A 24815-nucleotide genomic window follows, 5' to 3' on the forward strand; every position below is an offset into this window, starting at 1 on the left:
ACATGTTGGCAATAACAGCACAGCTGACACCTGTTTCTCTTAGATACTGCCATGCTTTCTTCTATTAGGGTTCTGCAGTGAGACATATCCAGAGATCAAATTTTTTCTTCCATGGACTCATTTGGTGCTCCCATTGGTTTCAGTGAGAGAAAGCATAGGATTTAACAACACACACTCCTTAGTTCAGCAGTCAAGGGGCTCCATAATATGACTTTAAGTCATGCCTCCCACTAGATTACTTGCAGGTCCCCAAGCACCTTCTGCACACCTCTCCCAAGTGGGAGACTTCCACATGTGGTTTCAGCCAGAGAAAGTATCTGCTCATCACCTATCCAAAGTTCCATCTATGTTTATCAGACCTCTGATCCTCCATGAGGTCCAAACCAACTACCTAGCCTTTTCTGTTCAGATCAACCTGGTCTCTCCCTCTGCACAGAACTTTCTATAGCACTTCCTTTGCTTTTGGTGATAACACTATTCTCTTTTGAATCCATGATTACCTAAGCACGTTTTAATCCCTCCATGTCTTATAAACTTCTTAAGGGCAAAGATTATTTCTTGTTCGTTTTTATTTCTTTTGTGGCACCTAGTACAGTGATAAGTGTTTGTACAAATAGCAACAGAATTTTGTTTGCTGTTTCGCCCTTCCTATCTGCTCTAATCTCTTTGCAGTTAAAAGGTACACAGGTGCAGAAGTTGTGTTTTGCTTTGGTGACCCCACACCACACTTCTTTGGGGGAACTGCTCCTACCTCATCCCAACTGTGTGGTTCTGATACTGATTGCTAATCACAGTACCCCATCACATAACGCAGACTACTCCCTACCTTTCCCACAGACATGATCCCCTTTCTCAGGATTTTTTAACTGAGGTCTAGAGAAATGAGGCTTCTCCTTTCAGGGAGAGAAGCTGGGGGATATGTCAGCCTTGTGAGGAAAGCGGGCTTGAGAGAATGAGATTAGCATACAAAGAGATATAATGGTGTGTAAAGGGAGATGTGAGTCCTTGTGCCATCAAATCCCCAGGCAGGCTCTGTAGTTCCTGCCTCTCTGGCAGTTAGTTATATTATATGAGTGTATATGGTTGCCATTTTGTCTACTCTGGTCCAAGTTAGAGTCTGTCACTTGCAGCCAAGAGTCCCGACTACTCTGAAAGGCAGAAGAACTCATAATCCTTTAGTAATTCGTGCAAGAAAAGCAATACCTCCACTGTCCTGATCAGAGTTTCTAACTCCCTGTGTATATTGCACCACACACTGACCTTGAAGACACTAGGTATAATGGAAAACTATATATAAGTAATTGTTGTGAACCCAAGGCAGTAGAAAAATAAAAACAGAAAAGTCCAACTCTTTCCCTTCAGGAGAAATTTTCACAGGAATCTTGGTGAGGGAGGCCAATATTCTTAGTTTTACGTTGGATAATTTTAAAAGATAAAAGCCAGAGAGGTCACATAGCCTGGTTCTCTCTTTCAAGAAACTTAGATCTAATAGAAGAGGGAGACATATAAACAAATTAAAAACAAAGTATATGAATACTGGGGTAAGAGTACAGACAATGTGCACCATGGGGCACAAAGGAGTGGGTATTTCAAGCTGGAGGCATAAGAGAGAAAGGACTGACTTTATGGAGGTAGCAATTCTTGTATCCGGTTCCTCAGGGTGAAGACAGCCTTATAACATCAAACTTGTTCTTGCTAAACTTCTGTTCCTTCACATGAATAGCATTTATCATTCAGTCAACAAGCATTTATAAGATACCTATACAGGTGAGTATATAGGTGAGTTAAGTAAGACAAGGATCCTTTTCTCAAGAAGCTCATTATAGAAAGAGACAGAAAACCTCAACTTTTAAAGTACAACATGGTTTGAAGATAAAATGATAGGGTGCCTAGGATTTTCTTCCCCCAAAATGGATGGGGGACAGGAAGGGGGTGGGGGAAGTGATGAAATAAGGCTCACCATGAGATGATAATTGTTGAAATGAGGTGTGGTGGCTTTGCAATGTGTCAACTTGGCTAGACTGAACTTCATTTCCCAGAATTCTCTTCCCTCTGTGTTTCTGGTTAGGGTGACCCACAGGAACCATTCTTGTGTGGAATACGGGGAAGGGAAGTAAAGCTGCAGTTATTTTTATAGCCATACATATTGTCATTTATCTGCTCGTTCACCAGATAAGCATGAGACAGTGGATAGGCCTGCATCTGTTCCACCTACTCCCTCCAGTTTCTCCAACTCCAGAGCAAGGTGCATGTATCTAGCTCTGTGATGAAGAGACCCGAGTTCAGTAGGACACCCACACTACCAAGGTCAGAGGCAAGATGAATTTCAGTCCATCCTCCACCTTCCCAGCTCCATCTTGTTCTTGCTTTCCTCCACTTTACACCCATCTTCCCTTCCTCACTGCCTGCCCTGGGCACTTCAAATTCCAGCCTTACAAACACCATTTAACCAGGTCCCACTATTGCACGATTGCATATGTACAAACATACACACATATATATGTACGCAGGTATCCCCCACTTTTGAAAGTGTGTGTAATGCCACGTTGCTTTGACAAAAGACCTACATTAGTACCTATTTTTTCTAACCAAAAGAAATTCTAAGAGGATTTTTGCTTTTACAAAAAAAAAAAAAGGCAAAAAGCAAAAATAATGTTCAGGGTTTGTTTTTCAGGGAGCCATTACAGAGGCAGTGTGCACCACAAGCAGCGAGAGTGGCACCGCTAAGCTCCTTCCCTGGGGAACCACACTCAGCATCAAGCTGCCATAGGTTTGAACTGTGTCTGTGAGCATCTGTGATTTCTCTTGATTTTATTTTGTGCATCCTTTGGCAAGATGTGGCTAAGGTATCAGAAAAGCCTAAGAGGGGTTATTTTTTTAGGTCTGGGAACACTCAAAAATTTTTCCACATAAATTCATGGCAACTGCTTTTTTGCTTTATACACCATTTTGGTTTGTGAATGGCTTCATAGGGGAATTGCTGGGGAAACCTGTATTTAGAAACACACACACACACACACACACACACACACACATCCTATTGGTTCTCCTTTACTTATTGAACTCTGATATACTGGGTGATTGGTACATTGTGTTTATTATCTTATTCTCAATTTTTTGGCTATGTTTGAAAATTTCCCCATTAGTATTTTACATCTCTATGGAAGAATTGAGTGATAGGATGTGTACCAGATGCAGTAGAGGTATGTGAGCACAGCCATCTCAGGCATGGAGGAAGGAGCACAAGGGTCCTTCTCACTGGCCAATCTCCTTGTTTGCTGCTTGCCTCATCAGTCCCTCCTTATGTTCTTTCCTGGCTAAATGCAAATCAGCTTAATCTCCCTAACCCTTCTCTCTAAGAATCCACCCCCAAATTTCAACCAGCCTGCCTGTAGCATAATTCTTAATTCTCCATAAATATCTCTGTCCTCTTACTGGATTTCCAAACCCTCACTTCTAACTCCAAAGCTAATCCTTCTGACTTCCAGTTTCTCTTGGTCATTCATCCTGGTCCCTAAACACAAAAACCAGAGCTGTCTTAGACACCACCTCTCTTCCATACAGTCTTTGGCCATATCCTGCCAATTTATTTCCACTGATCATATGTTCTAGGTATCACAATAGTCTCTCTTCTCTTCATTATCTTACCCGTTCTCATCATTCCTTTATTCATTCCACAGCGGTTTTCTAAGGACCTATTATGTAGAAAATCTTGAGATAGATTGAGGGAGGAAATATATCCTTATCCTGTATCATTGCTTTAAAATTTACAGTGTGTTTCATTACTTATAGAATAAAACTCAAGCTCTTGGACTTCAAGGTCATCTAAAATCTGCCTCTGTCTGTGGGAGATGTGACTTCTCCTGGGGCGAAAAAACTGCCCAAGAGTCTTTGGGGAAACACTGTTTCCAGAACAAGAGCCTCCTTGGAGATCAGGCTGGGAGAATGTTTGTCTTCCTGCACCATTCTGAGTCTGGCTGAGAGTTAAGAGAACACAGCTTTTAATTTCTATGTTAAAAAACAAAACAAACAAACAAAAAAAAAAAAAACAAAAAACAAAAAAAACCCCACACAACTGTAATTATACACATGATATGTATTCTCTTTTCCTAATTTCAAAAATACAAAGAAGCAAAAAGAATAAAACAACAGTGACCGACACCACCACCACCCAGAAATAACCACTTTTTGTGTTTTGGTGAGCCTTCTTCAAGAATATTTATAGCTTTCATTTATAATACTTTATAAAAATGTATAGCTTTAATTTGGATAACACTGTACATACTATTTTCTAATCCATATATTTCATTTAACAATTTGTTGGAGCACATTTCTATGTCAATAAATATATTTCTCATCTATCATTTTTAAAGGTGGCATGCTATTCTATTATATGGACATAACAATCTATATGCACACTTTCCTTTGGGGGGGCATTTAGGTTATTCTGATTTTTTTTCTACAACAAAAAGCTTTGCAATAAATATCCTTATAGATGAATCTTTTTCTGCATCCTCAATGTTGTCCTTAAGATAAGCTTCTAAAAGTAGAATTTCTGGATCAAAGGGAATATGTATTTTAAGGGTTTTTATATAAGACCATGTCTTTTTCTGAGGATCATTTAAAACACGTACATAGTATTCCAGCAACATGCCAATGATATAAGGAGTCTGAAAGTGGCAGAACTATACCTAAGATGCCCTTAATCACTCACTCTCTAAGGATATTAGAAGTTAGGCTAATTAATTCTTTTGTACACTATATATTACCCTAATAGATTGAAAGACAAGAGTTTAATTTATGTGTAGGTAATATACTCTTAAAGAATTTTACTCACCGTTTCATAATATTACTTAATTTTGCTTAGAGTTTGTTAAATAGACATTTGGGTTGCTATTGGTTTTTTTTTTTTTTTTTAAGTAGACATCTTCGGTTTTAGCATAATGAGATAGTAATAAGTTTATGATGAGATGTATGGCAGAAAGCTTTCACTCTACCCTTTTATAACAATAGAACTTACCTACCCAACTAAGACCTCTTTTACTCACCTCTCTTGCAGCTAAGTATGGCCATGTGATTAAGCTCTGGCTAATGATATATGTGCCCTCCCTCTGCCCTTCTTTGCTTCCCACTGGTTGGAATACAGATATGTGGCAAGGTACGAGAGCAGCCATATCAGACCACAAGATAGAAGTATTATGTTGATGATGACAGAGTAACTAGTCCCTTGCACCGTGAAACTGCCAACTCAGCCCTCGTCTACTTAAGCTTGACTATTTTGGGAGAAAGAAACAAATTTCTATCTTGTTTGAGACCATTATTTTGACCTTTGATTTAGCTGCTGACCTCCTGTCCTGACACAGACAGTAGATTTAGGGACCTTGACTATTTTCATTGGCTACTACCAAAAGAGTCCAACTGACAGATTCAAATTGTAATGATGACTTTTTTAAGTTAAGGGACAAGGAATATTGTTAATAATCAGTAAGCAAAAGCCAAAATATTTTGCCAGAGAAATATTTGTAAACTCACCATCTAATGAGCTTTTCCTTTGAATCAAAAACCCAGTTACATAAAGTAATTATTTGGCTTATTGCCTTTTTTGTTTTGCTTCTACATTGTATAAAAAGTTAGACTCAATAAGCATGGTTTAATTTTATTCTTAATTTAGTTCTTGTTTAATATCTGTGATTCTATAGATTTCTTCAGTGTGCTTGATGTTCAGCGACAGTATAAAGATAAATGAGGCTTCAAATCATAAAAATTAACTTGACTTAAATTGCATATGAAAATATGCAAACATTACTGTTTTATAAATTCTAACTGTACTTATGTATTACCCCTCTAAAATGATCTAGATACCACTAACTAAATGATAATTTTATAGTACCCAATAAATATGTGGAGTTCATGATTTTTATATCACTTTAGAGGTAAGGAACATCAGAAGACAGAAGCAATTAGGTCATAGATGAATTGATTTGTAGTCCCTGGAGACTTACTATAAGTAACTCTTACATAACATTTTCCACTATATATACATATATGTCTATGCCCATGAATACATCTCCAGCTTTCATTTCTTTCTTCCTAATAGCACCCAGATTTCCTTTTGGGGAAGAGAAGTCTCCTGAGTAGTGTTCAGTCCTACTGAGGACTGAGGAGAAGTTGCATACCTCCATGGAAGCTGAAAAGACCAGATCACCCCAGCCAAGGAGCAGGCATATGAGGAATTAGCCATCAGGTGCTCTCCCCTGGGCTTTTGAAACATAAGAAAGACAGAAGGAAACAGCAATGACCACAAGAAGTATTCCAAAGTGCCTAAAGTACCAGCCCACTTTCAAGCTTTATTCCCCAATATCCTATCAATCCTGAGTACACCATCAGCAGCACAAAATTCTTTTGTTTCAATAAATATTCTTTGGCTTAAGAGAGAGTATTTGTTAGCAGCAGACAAGGGACTCTCACCACCATGTAATCTCTTATCACATATGATATAACCTCTCTTTTCTTGGTGAATAATCTTTGCTAAAAGCCTAAATGAATGAAGAAAATACATTCAAAATTATACTGGAAGTTTTATAGGGTATAAACATATTTTTTGTTGTTGGCTACATCTCCAGAATTCAGTATATATATTTTGGTTTTCTTCCTTTTTGTTTTAAGCTGTAAATATTTTCTGCCTGAAATGTTAAACATATACTTCAAAATATAGGTAAATTTTTATCCTTGAATTATTCCTTTTTTATACACTAAGTTAATCTTGTGAATCAATCTGTATTCTTTAAAAATGATTAGCAGGGGCGCCTGGGTGGCTCAGTCGGTTGGGTGTCCGACTTCAGCTCAGGTCATGATCTCATGATTCATGAGTTCGAGCCCCGCGTTGGGCTCTGTGCTGACAGCTTGGAACCTGGAGCCTGTTTCGGATTCTGTGTCTCCCTCTCTCTCTCTGCCCCTCCCCTGTTCACACTCTGTCTCTGTCTCAAGAATAAATAAACATTAAAAAAATTTTTTTTGATGATTAGTAAATATAATGATACAGCTTCTGTCTCAAAATTTATATGTTCCACACAAGGAATCATAAACTAAGTTGGGAGACAACTTAATTGTTAGAACCAGTAAGTCAGCAGGGCACCTGGGTGGCTCAGTTGGTTGAGCATCCAACTCTTGATTTCGGCTCAGATGGTGATCCTGATCTTCTGGGATCAAGCCCCATGATGGGCTCTGCGCTGAGCATGAAGCCTGGTTGGGGGATTATCTCTCTCTCTCTCTCTCCCTCTGCCTCTCTTCCCAACTCACTCTCTCTCTAAAATAAAAATTAAAAAAAATTATTGAAAAAAAAAAAAAACAGTAACAGTGCTCCTAATGGACAGAATTATTTGCCTCTTATTTGCATGGCTTTGCATTTTACACATCAGCCAAGCAGGAACCACTGGTTGCTAAGCAACAGCTTTCCTCTTGATGACCAGAAATAGAATACATAGAAGGGCAATTTCTAAAATACAATATCCATATATATAAAGTTAAAGAGAAACTCAGCCCCATAGTTTGGCTGTTCACCCAGAATGCTTGTCATGAATATTGAATTCATAATGACTGTGTGTGAATTCTGAATACATTTGATCATGAATTCTTCAGTAACTCTATCATCTTGTATTTTCTTCCAGTATCTCTCTTACTACTGAAAAACCATAAAGTAATACAGAAACCAGGTTTTGAAGTAAATTTCCATAGAAAAATTGTTTGTAAACTATACATTTAGGTATTGTTGAACCAAGTCATTGCAAACATAGCATTAACACTCCTGTTGCAATGCTGTGTTCTTGTTTAAAATTACATATTTAATGCTCTAACAGGATATATTCTAACCAATTTATAGTGATTACCAGAGGGAAATGACCATTTGCTTTTTCCTATATGTATTCTTTACAATGAAAATAATAATTGCTAGTAGTTGCTGGGTGTTTATGAGGTGCTGGGCACTCATTCTATGTATTGTCATATTGGTATTCCCCTTTTGGCAGATAGCTCAAAAGAAGTTGTGTAACTTTCTCTAGGTCATGTATGTAGAAAGCAATAGAGATCCAGGATTCTTTTCTTTTCTTTTCTTTTCTTTTCTTTTCTTTTCTTTTCTTTTCTTTTCTTTTCTTTTTTTCTTTTCTTTTCTTTTCTTTTCTTTCTTTCTTTCTTTCTTTCTTTCCTTCTTTCTTTCTAGCTTTGAGAAAGATATAGAAAGCAAGAAAGGAAGGGACAGACACAGAGGGAGACAGAATCCCAAGCAGAATTTGCACTGCCAGCACAGAGCCTGATGTGGGGCTCAAACTCACAAACCACAAGATCATGACCTGAGCTGAAGTCAAGAGTCAGACGCTTAACTGACTGAGCCACCCAAGTGCCCCTAGAGAGCCAGGATTCTAATCAGAGAGACTCTAGATCTTTACCACTTCACTCTTCTTTTTATAAGGCGATTCATGTAATACCCCTTTTTTTTAAAGTTTATTTATTTTTGAGAGAGAGAGAGAGAGAGAGAGAGAGAGAGAATCCCAACCAGGCTCTATGCTGTCAGCGTAGAGTCTGATGTGGGGCTCAATCTCAGGAACTGTGAGATCATGGCCTGAGCTGAAATTGAGAGTTGGATGCTTAACTGACTGAGCCACCCAGGTGCCCCTAGTTTATTTATTTATTTTTGAGAGAGGAGCAGGGGCAGAAAGAGAGAGGGAGAGAGAGAATCCCAAGCGGGCTCTGCATGGTCAGTGCAGAGCCTGACATGGGACTTGATCCCATGAACCATGAGATCATGACCTGAGCCTAAATCAAGAGTTGGATGCTCAACCGACTGAGCCACCCAGGCGCCCTACCTACCCATCTCTCAGGCCACACAGAATTATATCTGGGTGTTCAATTCATTAGCAGCTTTTAACCTATGAATCAATTTTACATCAGTAGGATTTAAGAGCATAACAAATCTAACAAGTGTATGAGGATCAACATGTGGGCTGATTTTAGTCAACAGAGAACTGAAATTATGTCAATTCAACAGAACCTGAGGCCTCATGCAGTGTTTACTCAAAGTAGATCATGCAGTTACAGAACTTTCTAAGGAATTGCTTTAAATAAATACTATTTCTGGGAAATGGTTTCCTTCTCAAATGTATATTTCGTAACTCTTAAAAAAATTGACTCAGTAGACTAAAAAAAGTGAAAATAAAAAACAAATTATTTTCATTTAGAATACTTGATAATAGATATCTGTTCAAGATGCACAAATAGCATTTGACAAAGTACAACATCCATTCATGATAAAAACCCTCAATGAAGTAGGTTTAGAGGGAATATATCTCAACATTATAAAGGCCATATATGAAAACCCACAGCTAACATTATATTCAATGGTGAAAAACTGAGAGCTTTTCCCCTAAGATCAAAAACAAGGAAGTCCACTTTCACCACTTTCATTCAACATAATACTGGAAGTCCTACCACAGCAATCAGTAAACAAAAAGAAATAATAGGCATCCAAATTGGTAAGGAAGAAGTAAAACTCACTATTTTCAGGTGACATGACACTATATAGAGAAAACCCTAAAGACTCCACCAAAAAACTACTAGAACTGATAAATGAATTCAGTAACGCCCCAGGATACAAAATCAATATACAGAAGCCCATTGCATTTCTATAAGCTAATAAAGGAGTAGCAGAAAGAGAATTAAGAGAATAATCCCATTTATGGTTTCAATAAAAATAATAAAATACGTAGGACTAAACTTAACCAAGGAGGTTAAAGATCTGTACTCTGAAAACTATAAAACATTGATTAAAGAAATTGAAAAAGACACAAAGAAATAGAAAGACATTCCATGCTCATGGATTGGAAGAACAAATATCACTATAATGTCCATACTATCCAGAGCAAATCTACAGATTTAATATAATCCCTATCAAAATACCAACAGCATTTTTCACAGAACTAGAACAAATAATCCTAAAATTTGTATGGACCCACAGAAGACCCCAAATGCCCAAAGCAATCTTGAAAAAGAAGAACAAAACTTGAGGTATCACTATCCCGGATTTCAAGATATACTACAAAGCTGTAGTAATCAAAACAGTATGGTACTTGCACAGTGATAGAAATATAGATCAATAGAAAGGAACAGAGCCTAGAAATGAACCCATGATTATATGGTCAATCTTCAACAAAGGAGGAATAAATATGTAATGAGAAAAAGATAGTCTGTTCAACAAATGATGTTCAGAAAACTGGAAAGCTAACCGCAAAAGAATGAAACTGGACCACTTTCTTACACCATACACAAAAAGAAACCCAGAATGCATTAAGAACCTAAATGTGAGACCTGAAACCATAAAAATCCTAGAAAAGGGCACAGGCAGTAAATTCTCTGACATCGGCCACAACAACATTTTTCTAGATCTGTCTCTTGAGGCAAGGAAAACAAAAGCAAAAATAAACTATTGGGACTACATCAAGATAAAAAAGCTTCTGCACAGCAAAGGAAACAACCAACAAAACAAAAAGACAATCTACTGAATGGGAGAAGATATTTGCTAAGGACGTATTCAGTAATGGGTTAGTATCCAAAATAAAGAAACAACTTGGGGCGCCTGGGTGGCTCAGTTGGTTAAGTGTCTGACCTCAGCCCAGGTCGTGATCTCACAGTCAGTGAGTTTGAGCCCCATGTTGGGCTCTGTGCTGGCAGCTCAGAGACTGGAGCCTGCTTTGGATTCTGTGTCTCCCTGTCTCTCTGCCCCTCCCCCGATGCTCTGTCTCTCAGAAATAAACATTAAAAAATTTAAACAACACAAAAAAAACAAAATAAAGATATAACTTATACAATTCAACATAAAAAAAAAAAAACCCAAATAATCCTATTTAAAAATGGGTAGAAGATATGAATAGACATTTCTCCAAAGAATACATCCAGATGGCCAACAGACACATGAAAAGATGCTCAACATCACTCAGGGAAATGCAAATCAAAACTACAATGAAGTATCACCTCATATCCGTCAGAATGGTTAAAATAAAAAATACAAGAACAACAAGTGTTGGTGAGGATGTGGAGAAGAAGAAACACTTGTGTACTGTTGGTGGGAATGCAAACTGGTGCAGCCACTGTGGAAAACAGTATGGAAGGTCCTTCAAAAAATTAAAAATATAAATACCATATGATCCAATAATTCCATTACAGGGTATTTACCCAAAGCATACAAAACACTAATTCAAAAGGATATATGCACCCCTGTGTTTACTGCAGCGTTATTCACAATAGCCAAATTATGGAAGTAGCCCAAGTGTCTATCCATAGATGAATGGATAAAGAAGATTTATCTCATTACATACATATTATATATAATGAGATATATATATAATATGTATAATGAGATATTACTCAGCCATAAAAAAGAATGAAATCTTACCATTTGCAACAACATAGATGGACCTAGAGAATATAATGGTAAGTGAAATAAGTCAGTCAGAGAAAGAAAAATACCATATGATTTCACTTGTATATGGAATTTAAAAAGCAAAACATATTAACAAATTTAAAAAAAAAAGAGAAAAACCAAAAAACAGACCCTTAACTATAGAGAACAAACTGATGGTTACCAGAGGGGAGGTAGGTGGCGGGATGGGTGAAATAAGTGATGGGGATTTAAGAGTACACATAATCACGCTGAGCACTGAGTAATGTATAGAATTGTTGAATCACTATATTTTAACACCTGAAACTAATATAACTATATATTAACTATACTGGAATTAAAATTTAAAGAAATACAAAAAAAATAGATAAATCAAATACTAGTGGCTTGGAAAATAAGTAAATATCTTTCAAAGTAATTTTACTCTCTGTTTGGTAATTTGAATTTCTAAAATAGTATTGGTGTATAAGCTTCTCTTCTCCTTCCTCGCTTTTGAGCTCAATGCAGCAAAGGTGAGTATTTACCAGCAATCAGCAGAAATTATTTTCTCCTTCAATTATTCCCCCCCATAAGAATGTAAATAAAGTATTCAAAGTAAAGAAAAATATAAAACAGATCAGGAAAGAACCACTGTAAATTTTGCTGACTAAAATCGATTTAGGAAAGAAAACCCTGAATGCATTGTTTGGGATTAGAACTTCTTTTGAAGGCTTTTTCTCATCCATTTATTCATTCTTTCATTCATTCATTCAGCGTAGAGACGCTACGCTGAATGCTAAGGACACAGAAATGGAATGCCCAATCTAATGTTAACCTGTAAGGAGACGACGCAGATGCATAAAGCTGAAATCATAGTTTAACATCCAAGTCCTATAATGGAGGTAGGAAGAGGACTACGGGAGTCCATGGAGTTGACCACCCAAGAAACTGGGAGTCCAGAAGGCTTCCATAGAAGGGTATATGGGAACTGGGTCTTGAAGCATGAGCAAGAATTTACCAGGAAGAAAAGGAGCCAGATTTCCAGAGTTAAGAGTTAACAAGTGTGCAAAGTCCCAGCAAGACAAAAAGCCGCGGTGTAATAAAGACAGTGAGAACTCCCAAGCTGCAGATTAGGCCAGGGAGATAAGATGGGCCAGGTAGTTACGGATTTTATTTCTAGTAGAAAATTTGGACTTTATCCTGAGGGCAATCAGGAGCTGATAGAGCTGCTAGAAGACAAGGAAGCATGTTTCAAATATGAATGTTATAAGCCGTGGCAATATAAAAATAAAAACACAACTAAGGAAAAGAGTAAAATGGTGGGTACCTATGCTAATTTCCTCAACTTTCATAGCTGGAGTCAATAGGTACATCTAAAAATCAGTCAGAAAATAGAGGCCGTCTACATTGTTCACTCAATGAAGGCAACCACTAAACTGAATATATTGTTAGAGGTAACAACTATCAGGAGTCAAAGACAGTAATTTAGGTAGAAGTTTCTATGAGAATTCTTCCCATTCTTTACAGCATGGAGTCAGTACATATCGCCCAGAATTGATAAATCAAGAATAGAAATTAGCAGCAGAGCTTAAAATAGTTGCCTCTGCAGGAGGCTTGGTTAGAAAATACTATTGTCGGTTTTGATACCCGGAGTTCCCAGTATTTGACACAAAAGACATAAGGAACATAGACCCTCTTTCTTTCTCTTTCATCATTTTCTCCATCAGGGTATTTATTACTGCATTACCTTTGTGATACAACCTCTTACCTCCTCTCTTAGGAGAAAGTCTCCAAAGGAAGGTTTCTTGCCTTTCTAGGTTCAGTCAGTCTTCACTCCTGTAATGAGAAAAACAGCCCTTAGCCCATGCAGTACTGATAAAATGCAGACTCCTAAAGCCTTCAATGAGCTTAAAATAATCCCCTGATATTGCTCCTCTCGATACAGAAAACCTGGGGAACAAGAAATGTAAAGCCTTTTGTCATAAGTTAATTGAGAAAAGACTGTTAGTCATACCATAGGTGCTAAATTAACTAATTTTTTTCTATTTCTTCACTGTTTTCCATGCATATTAGGGAAGGTTCAAACCTTATTAAAACCATCTTAATTACTTAAATGGAAAAATGTCACAAAGGTTTTAATACTCCCTTGGAAATAACATCTTTGAGACAAAACTCAAGCTGACTTTTTAAAAACCACATTTGAAAAACTCAACAACTTGCCAGAAGATTATGCTAAAAAGAAGCCAGTATCCCTAAAAAAGAAATGTCCATGTCACCATTCTTCAGACAAAAAGAATGGCATCCATTATACTATACACAAAAACAATTAAAAAAATTTTTTAATGTTTATTTATTTTTGAGAGAGAGAGAAAGAGAATGAGTGGGGGAGGAGCAGAGAGAGAGAAAGAATTGGAAGCAGGCTCCAGGCTCTGAGCTGTCAGCACAGACCCTGACGCAGGGCTGGAACCCACAAACCGTGAGATCATGACCTGTGTTGAAGTCAGAAGCTTAACCAACTAAACCACTCAGACACCTGGGCAAAAACAATTTTTTAAATATTTCTCACAGTAGGGTCATCTACACAAACATCAAGGCATAAATAATAAGATTTTCCTCTTCTTATGCAAAAATTATATATATTTATGAGGTCATACTCTATCATACTCAAAAATGCAGGGCTGACTCTGCAAGACCTGGGTTAGAAACTCAGCTCTGACACTAACTGGCTGACCGTGGACAAAACATTTGATCTAAGTCTTGGTTTCTTAATAGTACTTACTACAAGGGATGTGATACTGACTACTCAAAAGAATGGATGTAAAATGCTTAGGTGTTAAAAAGCACCTTTTAATTGTCATCATCATTATCATCATATCCCAGGCTGGCAGTTTCTGGTTTTTTTTTTTTAAATATTTACTTATATTTTTATTTTTCAGAGAGAGCATGAGTGAGGAGGGGCAGAGAGAGCAAGACAGAGGATCCAAAGCAGGCTCTGCACTGACAGCAGCGAGCCCGATGTGGAGCTCAAACCCACGAACCGAGAGATCATGACCTGAGCTGAAGTCGGGCGCTCAACCAACTGAGCCACCCAGGTGCCCCATGGCAGTTAAATTTTAATAAGTGAAAAGTCAGACTTTTGTTTAGTTAGATGATACGGATCCAGCTAGGGAAACCCAAACAGTGTCCTAGAAAAAAATACCTAGAACTCACAAGGCAGATTATGACATCAGCCAGCCTTTCAATGACAGCACGATCTTCATTTGGGCCACCTCCTGCTGGAGGTGAATCTCTTCTGAAAAATGCCTTTTCATTGAGAAGCTACTTTCTCACAAGCAAGAAATGATTTGGTTATCGTCTACTGGAGAAAAGTGGTTATGTGATCAAGGCTAACTCCTACAAAACACTTTATTAATCCAACTGCTGAATGCCAACAGGATTTTCTTCTGACAGTTTTATCCAAACATGATAACAGGGCCAAGGTCAGGCAGTCTTCTCTGGGCAGGCAATAGAGGTGGTGAGTCAGAGGAGGTATTGAGAATATGCACACAGACAGGGAAGATATGTAGCCTGCAAAGTCAAAAATATTGCTGTCTGTCCCTTTATGGAAAACATTTGCTGACTCCTACTACAGAGTCTGAACACCAACCTTTGAGAGCTTCTGCCTTAAGGATTTCAAACTCTAGAGGCAATCAAATCAAAACCTTGTTTGTTTGTTTGTTTGTTTGTTTGTTTGTTTCATAACTAATGATGGGACTACATTCTTGTAGTCATGGTTCTGGGATATTGAATGGAACAGGACATTTTTCTTCCTGCGTCTATTTACTTGAATTATTATAGATGAATTCATTCAATATTAGACAATTGGGTTACTGAATTGCCATTCAATCAGAATCATGTATCATTTGTTCTATCACTAGCATTGAAACTGAGAAAGGAACAGGAACTTTCTTGAGGCCAACAGCCCTCTGGTCATGCGGCACACAGTGTTACCACCCAGCAACAATAAATAATACCCCGAAGCCAAAAGAACAACTCAAAAGCTCTGAAAACCCAGTTTTTTACACTCTTTTGGCATCAAAGTTCATTTCCGTGGAAAAACTAGAATGGAATGGATGTAGGCTATTTGTTGTCTTTACCTTACCAAGTGTCACTAGTCCTACAATTGACCCTCAACCAACACGAGGGGTTAAGATGCCAATCCCTACACAGTGGAAAATCTGTGTATAACTTTTGACTCCCCCCAAATCTAACTACTAATAGTTCTGTTGACCAGAAGCCTTACTGATAACATAAATAGTCTATTAACACATTATCTTGTATGTCATATGTATTATATGCTGTATTTTTACAATAAATCAAACTGAAGAAAATATAATTAAGAAAATCATGAGGTAGGGGTGCCTGGGTGGCTCAGTGGGTTAAGCACCGGACTTCAGCTCAGGTCATGATGTCACAGTTCATGGGTTCAAACCCCACATCAGGCTCTGTGTTGACAGCTCAGAGCCTGGAGCCTGCTTCACATTCTGTCTCCCTCTCTCTCTGACCCTTCCCCACTCATGCTCTTTTTCTCCCAAAAACAAATAAATATTAAAAACAATTTTTTTAATAAAAAAGAAAATCATAAGGTAGAGAAAATAGATTTACAATAATGTATATATCCAAAAAAATCCACATTTAAGTGGACTCATGCAGTTTACACCCGTGTTGTTCAAAGGCCAACTCTACTTTTCTCTGCAGAAGTACTGACATGGTTAATTATGGGGCACTGCCCCAGAGTCTGCTGTGTATGTAATGAATGAGCACATCCACCTTCTGAGACCTGGGGTGGGGGAGAACATGAGTCCTGAATCCAGCTGGTCCTAAAGGTTTTCAGCCAGGAACTGTGGACCTATGTTCTATTTGATTATGATTACAGCAAAGGGGGACTGTGTACATGCCACTACTTTGAAGTCAGCAAACCTCTTTCTCTACCGTGTTCTCCTATAAAATGCTCCTCAAATTTTTTGGTGTTTGCAAACAGTATAAGGCTAACGTTCCTTCCAGCAAATAAAAGTGAATACATTGTACTAATAGTTTTCTCTTCTAAGGATTGTGTACAGAGCTGTAATGTCCGGTTATAAACACTATGAATACAAATGTAACTATTCTTAAAGTGGCACACTCTATTCTCTCTCTATTGTTATCACTCTCAATGTAAATGAATTTAATTCAGGAAATCATTTTTTGAGACTCTAATATGTGCCAGGCAATAAGCTGGGTACAACTGGTGAACAGAACAGGTATATCCTCCTGTAAGAAAACAATGATTTGAAAGTGGATACACAACAACCAATGGATACACAGGAGTTACCTATTGACTCACTCATTTATTCAACAAATAAATTTACTGAGCACCTACATAAACCAAATACTATTCTAGGTGCTGGGATTTTAGCAATGAAAAAAATATCCCTATCATCTTACAGTTTACATACTAGCAGAGAGAGACATATAATAAATAAAATAAATTAATACAAAATAAAGAAGAAAATCGAGTGCCAGAATAGGGGATGCAATTTTAAATATAGTGACTGTAGAAGGCCTCACTGACAATGTATCATTTGAGAAAACTGGTAGAAATGAGAGAGTGTCCAGTAAATATTGTAGGATGTGTTGTGTTCCAAGTAGAAATAACAGCAAATGCAAAGGTCCTGAGGTAGGAGGATACCTGGCCAACCTGGAATAATGATCATGATGCCAGAATGGCTGGAGCAGAGTCAATAAGGAGAAAGCATAGTAGGAGATAAGGTCAAAGAGGTGGGAGGAAAGATCATGTTGGTTTGTGTAGGCCACTGGAAGGACTTTGGATTTTAGTCTGAATGAAATGAAGAGCCTCTAAAGGATTTTGAGCAATTGAGGGACTGACCAATACTCATAAAGGTTGGTTCTGCTATGAAAGTATTAAATATGGAAGACCATCTAGGAAAGGGATTCACCCAGGCTAAAAGGTCAGTGAAAGCCTCCTAAAGAAATGGCATTTGAGCCTGCAGAACTCATTTATTGTGGGCATTAGCACTAGGTAAAAGGGAGGAGTGCTCTTCAGACAAGAGGACCAGCTGATGAGAGAAAAGAGGCTTTTAATGCCACAGTGAGCATATCTTCTACTTTCTCTTAAGGCTAATGCATGGAAAATTATTGAAAGATTTTAAGCAGGGGAGTGACACAATCTGTTCAATGTTTTATAATGACTGTCAGATCGTTATGTATAAAATAGAATCAGTAGTGGTTTTTTAAAGCCACAGGTCATGATTCATCAATTAAGGGGGTCACCAGATTGCAATTTTTTTAAAAATGAAATAGAATAGAAAAAATCAGGTTTTATGAATGCCCCTCAGGTTTTAAGGGTAAGTATAGTTACAAGGAACTTTTGATTCTGTACCTTCATATACCCGTGTGTGTGTGTGTGTGTGCATGTGTGTGTGTGTGTATGTGAGATTGTCCAAACTTTGAAAGTCACTTGATTAAAAGGAAAGACATAAAAAAAAGAGAGAGAGAAAGCAGTAGAGGGAATATGCTATAATCTTTTTAAAGGTATCGCTGATTGCTGAGACTAGAGTAGAGAGAGAAACAAAGAGGCCTGTGAGAGGGCTTGTGGACCCACCTAATGGTTTTAAGGGCAAATGAATGGTCCAGAGCAGTTCAGCAACTGGATGGATGGCTGAAATTGAGATTATGGGCAGGGAAGATAATGAGTTTAGATTTCAACATGCTACCTGCAAGCCATCACAATGGAGATACTCAGTTTAGTGCACATGATAAGGCTGGACACAGATTTGGAAGTGGTAGGCACTGATAGATTAAAAAAAAAACTGTAATAGATTTCATGATAAGTCAGTCCATCATATGTTAAGTGATCCCATGTAATATTTGGGGGCAAAATTGACTAAACCTTTTGAGACAAACTTATACCAAAAAATATATATATATTTTGCTTATCTGGAATTCACATTTAACAGGGCTTTCTGTATTTTACCTGGTGATTCTAATCAGTATTCAAGTCCCCTGAGAACAGAAGCAGATACACCAGTTAGGACACAATGACAACAACCCAGGCAAGAGGTAAGGAAGCCCTCCGAGTTAGTGTTTTACAAAGGATTCTTTGCTTCACTAGTATAAATGCAAATTTGAAATGTGAAATCTGAATCATTCACCTGTGAATTAATTACAAGCACAGTGATGTCCTGCCGAGGTCCTCCTCCCTTGGGGTCAGGATACGTGCCTGTGTGGCTCAGATTCATGATTGGCCTCCCTGTCTGTAATGGCTCAACGAGGGGCTACAGTATCTCACAGAGTACCCCCCCACACACACACCACCAAGAGGGAGCTAAGAGCTAACACCTAGCTGGGCTGCCCTACAGGGACTTACCGTTAGGAATAAACAATTGGGAGGAAAGTTCTATCTGCATTTTCACTCTCACAGAACTTGTTCATAGTGTTGAACTTGCCATGAAAAACAAAAACTGAGAGGCTCTATCATTGATACAGTTTTCCTTCAGGAAACATTTTTTTTTTAACTACACATGTTTTCAATATATTGAAATGATTGGTATGATCTGGCTTTTTAAAAAGCCAGTGAAAAATGACATAAAAATAAATCCAACATATTGAAACTGTCTCAGAAGACATCATATTTTCTTCTTTCAGAGTAGCTGTGCTCCTGCTGCCCTGAAGTTTCACACAATATAAGCTGAATTCCTTGGCCTTGATCTATCAGCAAACATTGAAGACCTCATTGTCCTTGAGCTCTGGCTCCAGAGGGCTCCACGGAAGGGAAGGAGCAAGTAATTATATATACACATATATGTTCTGAAAGTAAATTAGCAGATCCCACGCTGACAGCTGCTTGTTTCCTGCAGGCCTGAGTTCCATGCTCAGATATATCTATAATTGCAAAGAAATTTTGAAAAACCTGTAAGAAGATGTGTAATAGAAATAGGACTAGAGAAACATGAGTGACACCTGCCACTTAACCTTACTGCATTTCAACACCCAAATTCAAATGTAACTTCAGTAAGGGCAGGAATCTTAGCCTGTGCTCTCTGTTTGCCAATGTAGTTTGCAAAAAGGGGGCAAGATGAAGAGTCCACAAAGCCAATCATTATGTTCAAGGGGATGCTGAAACTATTCAAAGCCTTTCATTTTCACCTTGCCAAAAACGACTCAGTAACCAAAGGCAGACATTTCCCTTCTTTCATTCATTCATTCAGTGTCTATTGGGGACCACTAAGTTGCCAGGCACTCAAAAATATGCAATGGGAAAAAGACAGTCTCTTTAACAAATAGTGCTGGGGAAACTGGGGAGCTACCTGCAGAAAGAATGAAACTGGACCACGTTCTTATATGATACACAAAAGCAAACTCAAAATGGGTTACAGACCTAAATGTGAGACAGGAAACCATCAAAATCCTAGAAGAGAACACAGGCAGTAATTTCTCTGACACTGGCCTTAGCAACATTTTCTAGATATGTCTCCTGAGGTAAGGGACACAAAAGCAAAAACTAAACTATTGGGGCAGCATTAAGAAAAAAAAAAAAAAAGCTTCTGCACAGCAAAGAAAACAATCAACAAAACAAAAAGACAATCTACTGAATGGGAGATGGAAGAGGATATTTGCAAATGACACATCCAGTAGAGTTAGTATCCAAAATATATAAAGAACTTATATAACTCAACACCAAAACAAAAACAAAAATAAATAATCCAATTTAAAAATGGGCAGAAGACATAAATAGACATTTCTCCAAAGAACACATATAGATGGCCAACAGACACATGAAAAGATGCTTACATCACTAATCATTAGAGAAATGCAAATCAAAACCACAGTGAGATATCACCTCACAACTGTCAGCATGGCTAAAATAAAAAAATACAAGGAAGAACAAGTGTTGGTGAGAATGTGGAGAAGAAGAAACACTCATGCACTGTTGGTGGGAATGCAAACTGGTGCAGCCACTGTGGAAGACAGTATGAAGTTTCCTCAAAAAATTAAAAATACAAATACTATATGATCCAGTAATTCCACTACTGGGTATTTACCCAAAGAATACAAAACACTAATTCAAAAGGATATATGCACCCCTGTGTTTATTGCAGCATTATTCACAATAGCCAAATTATGGAAGCAGCCCAAGTGTCCACCCATAGATGAATGGATAAAGAAGATATGATACACACACACACACACACACACACACACACACACACACAGACACACACACACACACTAAGATATTACTCAGCTATAAAAAAGAATGAAATCTTGCTATTTGCAATAACATAGATGGATTTAGAAATTTAATGTTTAAGTGAAAAAAGAGAAAGACAATGGGATTTCACTCATATATGGAATTTAAGAAAAAAACAAATCAACAAAGAAAAAAAGAGACAACCAAAAATAGGCTTTTAACTATAAGAACAAGGAGACGGTTACCAGAGGGGAGGTGAGTGGGGGGATGGATGTAATAAATGATGAGGATTAAGAGTTCACCTATAGGGGCACCTGCCTAGCTCAGTCTGTAGAGCATGTGACTCTTGATCTCCAGGTTCTGAGTTTGAGCCCCACATTGAGGGTAGAGTTTACTTAATAAAAACAAAATACACTTATCACAATGAGCACCAAGTAATGTATAGAATTGTGGAATCACTATATTGTACACCTGAAACCAATATAACACTGTATGTTAACTATACTGAATTAAAATAATAAATAAATAAATAAATAAATAAATAAATAAATAAGATCAAATAAATTTCCAGGCACTGTTCTAGCCTTCCCCTAGATTCCCCCTCTTCTCAATTGCAGATATGAGGAAATAGAGGCCTGGAGAAGCAGAATTGTCAACAGTTCTGAGCTCCCCTAATTTCAAGTCTAGAATTTTAGCCACAGACCAGACACTACTGGAAACAGACTGTCTTGGAAGGGCATAACTTTATATTTTCCTCAAGTTGTTTTGTATGTTGTTTGGCTAAGAAACAAAATTGGCTCAGGTTTGGGCAGGAAGCTGGGTATGAAGTTGTCACGGTCCCTGACTCACCAGGTGCGTCACCAGACTTGGGCAGCAGCTCATCCACCAACAGGACAAGCCCCACCAAGAGCTGTGGGCTGGGATTTGTCTGGATGCAGCGTGGTCAACAAGGACACGTCACTATTTTCCTTGATTTGAGTATCCCTTGATTTGAGTGTCACCCATTGAAGGGACTTTGGGATCCCTGTGAGAAACAGAGGCCCCATTTTCTTTCCTCTTTATATTTAGAATTCCTTTAAGGATTTACAGTGCCACATGGCAAAACAGATAATAATGAACATGAACTTGATGTACTCACAGAAAAGACCAACTATGTAGTTTCCTAACAGGAATTACACCTCCATATGCTAAAAGATTTGTAGACTTTTTTGTCAAGGACCTCTTCCTATGGGGTCTGGTATTGGACCACATTTCTGAAAAGTTCACATTTCTAACTCAAATCAGTGTAATATGATTCCCTTTCACACCTATGTGGCTATACACAAAGTGATTTGATAAGGTCTTCTGAATCATTTTTTAATGACATGTATTTCTCAAATAGTTGTTTCTTTTTTTTTTTTAATGTTTTATTTATTTTTGAGACAGAGAGAGACAGAGCATGAGCAGGGGAGGGGAAGAGAGAGAGGGAGACACAGAATCTGAAGCAGGCTCCGGGCTCTGAGCTGTCATCACAGAGCCCGACGCGGGGCTCAAACTCACGGACCGCGAGATCATGACCTGAGCCGAAGTCGGACGCTCAACAGACTGAGCCACCCAGGCGCCCCATCAAATAGTTGTTTCTGAACCAATCCAGTTCAACGGCTCCCTTTGTGACCTAACATACCTCCAGGTATAACTTAATAGGGAGATGGCAACCAAGGATTGGGAGCTTCACTCTTATTCCCCACAGAAGGCAAATAGATACTTCTCATCAATTGCCACACTTGTTCCACTGCATTGAGATTTAGTCTTGATTCTTTACAGTCCAACACTGCAAGCAACACAGTCAACTAATTGGAATTGACATTTAAATTGAAATCTATTTGCAATCCCAGGATTAAATTAAATCACTAGAAAATCTAACTATTCTTGAGAGATTTCTCTAAACATCCCTAATCTTCTGTCTGGTAACCTAATGTCACGTTCCCAATGGTAATGTGCATTAAGTGACTCAAAAGTTCCATCTCTCTTTGTTTAAACAAACTAGAATTCTAACTCTCATTGTGAGTTTTGAGTTGTATCAGGTAATAACTTCAGGTGGGAAGATAAGGAACAGATTTTCTATTTTCTATTTTAATTCTTTAAGATGAAACCTTTGCTTTCCCAGATTGTCTACTAAGTTGGTCCATAGGATTCTAGTTGGATTTATGTTTAAGGCCAACAAAAATGTTCACATTTTATCTGATTTATCCAACCTTAACTTAAGGACTCTAAATGCTAATCATTGCCTAGTTGTTATTTAATATTGGCAGACTTGCTTGAGAACTCTAAGATAACTCACTTGCAATGAATAAATACTATAAAAAAGTAATTCCAAGTTTTAAATACCTTTTAGAATATCAGAACCTAAGGGGAAAATCTTAGAGTTGGTTAAGAGAATCAAAGGCATCCATTTCAGTATTTTACTAAATGTGCTCCTCAGAACAGAACATAAGCACTCCATGTAAGGGATCCTGTGATCAATTAAGTTTGGAAACCCTAAATTCAATGTCTCACTCAAAGATTCACAAGGCACATTAGCATGTTAAAGTTTGTAAAAAAAAAAAAAAAAAAAAAAAGTCTTACAGTAAATAGTCATATCCAGTTATGCAGAAGAAACTTCTAGAAAGCAGTGAAACTTTGTTTTCTATTCATGAAACATCTATTAACAAGTCTTCTAAAGAACACACTTTAGAAACTCTAAGCATATCTAACCTCTTGCCTCACCCAGAAACATAAAATGTAAAAGATGACCATCCTTTAATAAAACATCTCCAGGTTTCATAAGCTCTGCCTGATCACCCACCAGGTCAAGGTTCTTTGTTTTACTATACACTCTCTTGCAAAAATTCAGTCCTCCCCATGTCAGCTTTTTTCATGTTATTCTTTCACTTGTGGATATGGGGAACTCATTAGCTTTTTCCTTTGAAAACCCTCCACAAAGGCTTTTTTAACATGAATATGATAATTTTCCTCCCTAAATTAATATCTTCAGCCACGCCCCATTGCCTTCAAGACAGCTCCAAATTCTAAAGAATAGCCAGACACCTGCCTCCTTGCCTACCTTTGTCTCGTTATCCAGTCCACTCCTGCCTTCTTCCCTCTCCACTGTAATCTACTCGGGGAATCCTCACTGTTTTTATTTTGCATGTTTCCTGAAATTCTCTTCCCTATCCACTAGGAAAATTCATGCTCATCCCTCAAGGTCAAACCCTACCTCCACTGGAAGTTTCCCTGATCACTGCCCTCACAGGCTCACCGGCTCTTCTTCCAGATTCCCATAGTACTTGGAACCTCTCTCTTACTTAACCTTATTAGTGATTATAGCCATTTATTTATTTTTTTATGAATGTTAATTTATTGCCAAATTGGCTTCCATACAACACCCAGTGCTCATCCCAACAAGTGCCTCAATGCCCATCACCCATTTTCCCTCTCCCCCATCCCTCATCCACCGTTTGTTCTCTGTATTTAAGAGTCTCTTGTGATTTGCCTCCCTCCCTGTCTGTTTATAACTATTTTTTCCCCTTCCCTTCCCCCATGGTCTTCTGTTCAGTTTCTCAAGATCCATATATGAGTGAAAATATATGATATCTGTCCTTCTCTGACTTATTCACTCAGCATAATACCTTCCAGTTCCATCTATGTTGCTGCAAATGGCATGATTTCATTCTTTCTCATTGCCAAGCAGTATTCTATTGTATATATAAACCACATCTTCTTTATCCATTCACCAGCTGATGGACATTTAGGCTCTTTTCATAATTTGTATGATTTATTTTTGTATCTATTTCCCACCCATAGGATGAAAACTTACCATAGTGTCTAGTATACAGTAAGCATGCAATAAATATTTGCTTAGTGAATTAATAAGTGAGCAGACACAAGAATATTTTTAATAAACATTTTATTATTCTTTTAAAAATTTTTAATGTTTATTTTTGAGAGAGAGAAAGAGAGAGAGAGAGAGGGAGACACAGAGTATGAGTGGGGGAAGGGCAGAGAGAAAGCAAGACAGAATCTGAAGCAGGTTCCAGTTCTGAACTGTCAGCACAGAGACTGAGGTGGGGCTCAAACTAGGACCATGAGATCATGAACAGAGCTGAACTCGGACACTTAACTGACTGAGACATCCAGGCACCC

The 24815-nt window shown here is 37.9% G+C and overlaps 1 protein-coding gene across 1 annotated transcript in view; it reads right to left on the reverse strand.

The window, feature by feature from the left end:
• Positions 1–24815, reverse strand: part of LOC122211525 (actin cytoskeleton-regulatory complex protein pan1-like) — a 78765-nt gene that overhangs the window by 41536 nt on the left and 12414 nt on the right. The gene's annotated exons all lie outside the window — the stretch shown is intronic.

The sequence above is a fragment of the Panthera leo genome, chromosome F3, assembly GCF_018350215.1.
Source record: "Panthera leo isolate Ple1 chromosome F3, P.leo_Ple1_pat1.1, whole genome shotgun sequence".
Classification (NCBI taxonomy): Eukaryota; Metazoa; Chordata; class Mammalia; order Carnivora; family Felidae; genus Panthera; species Panthera leo.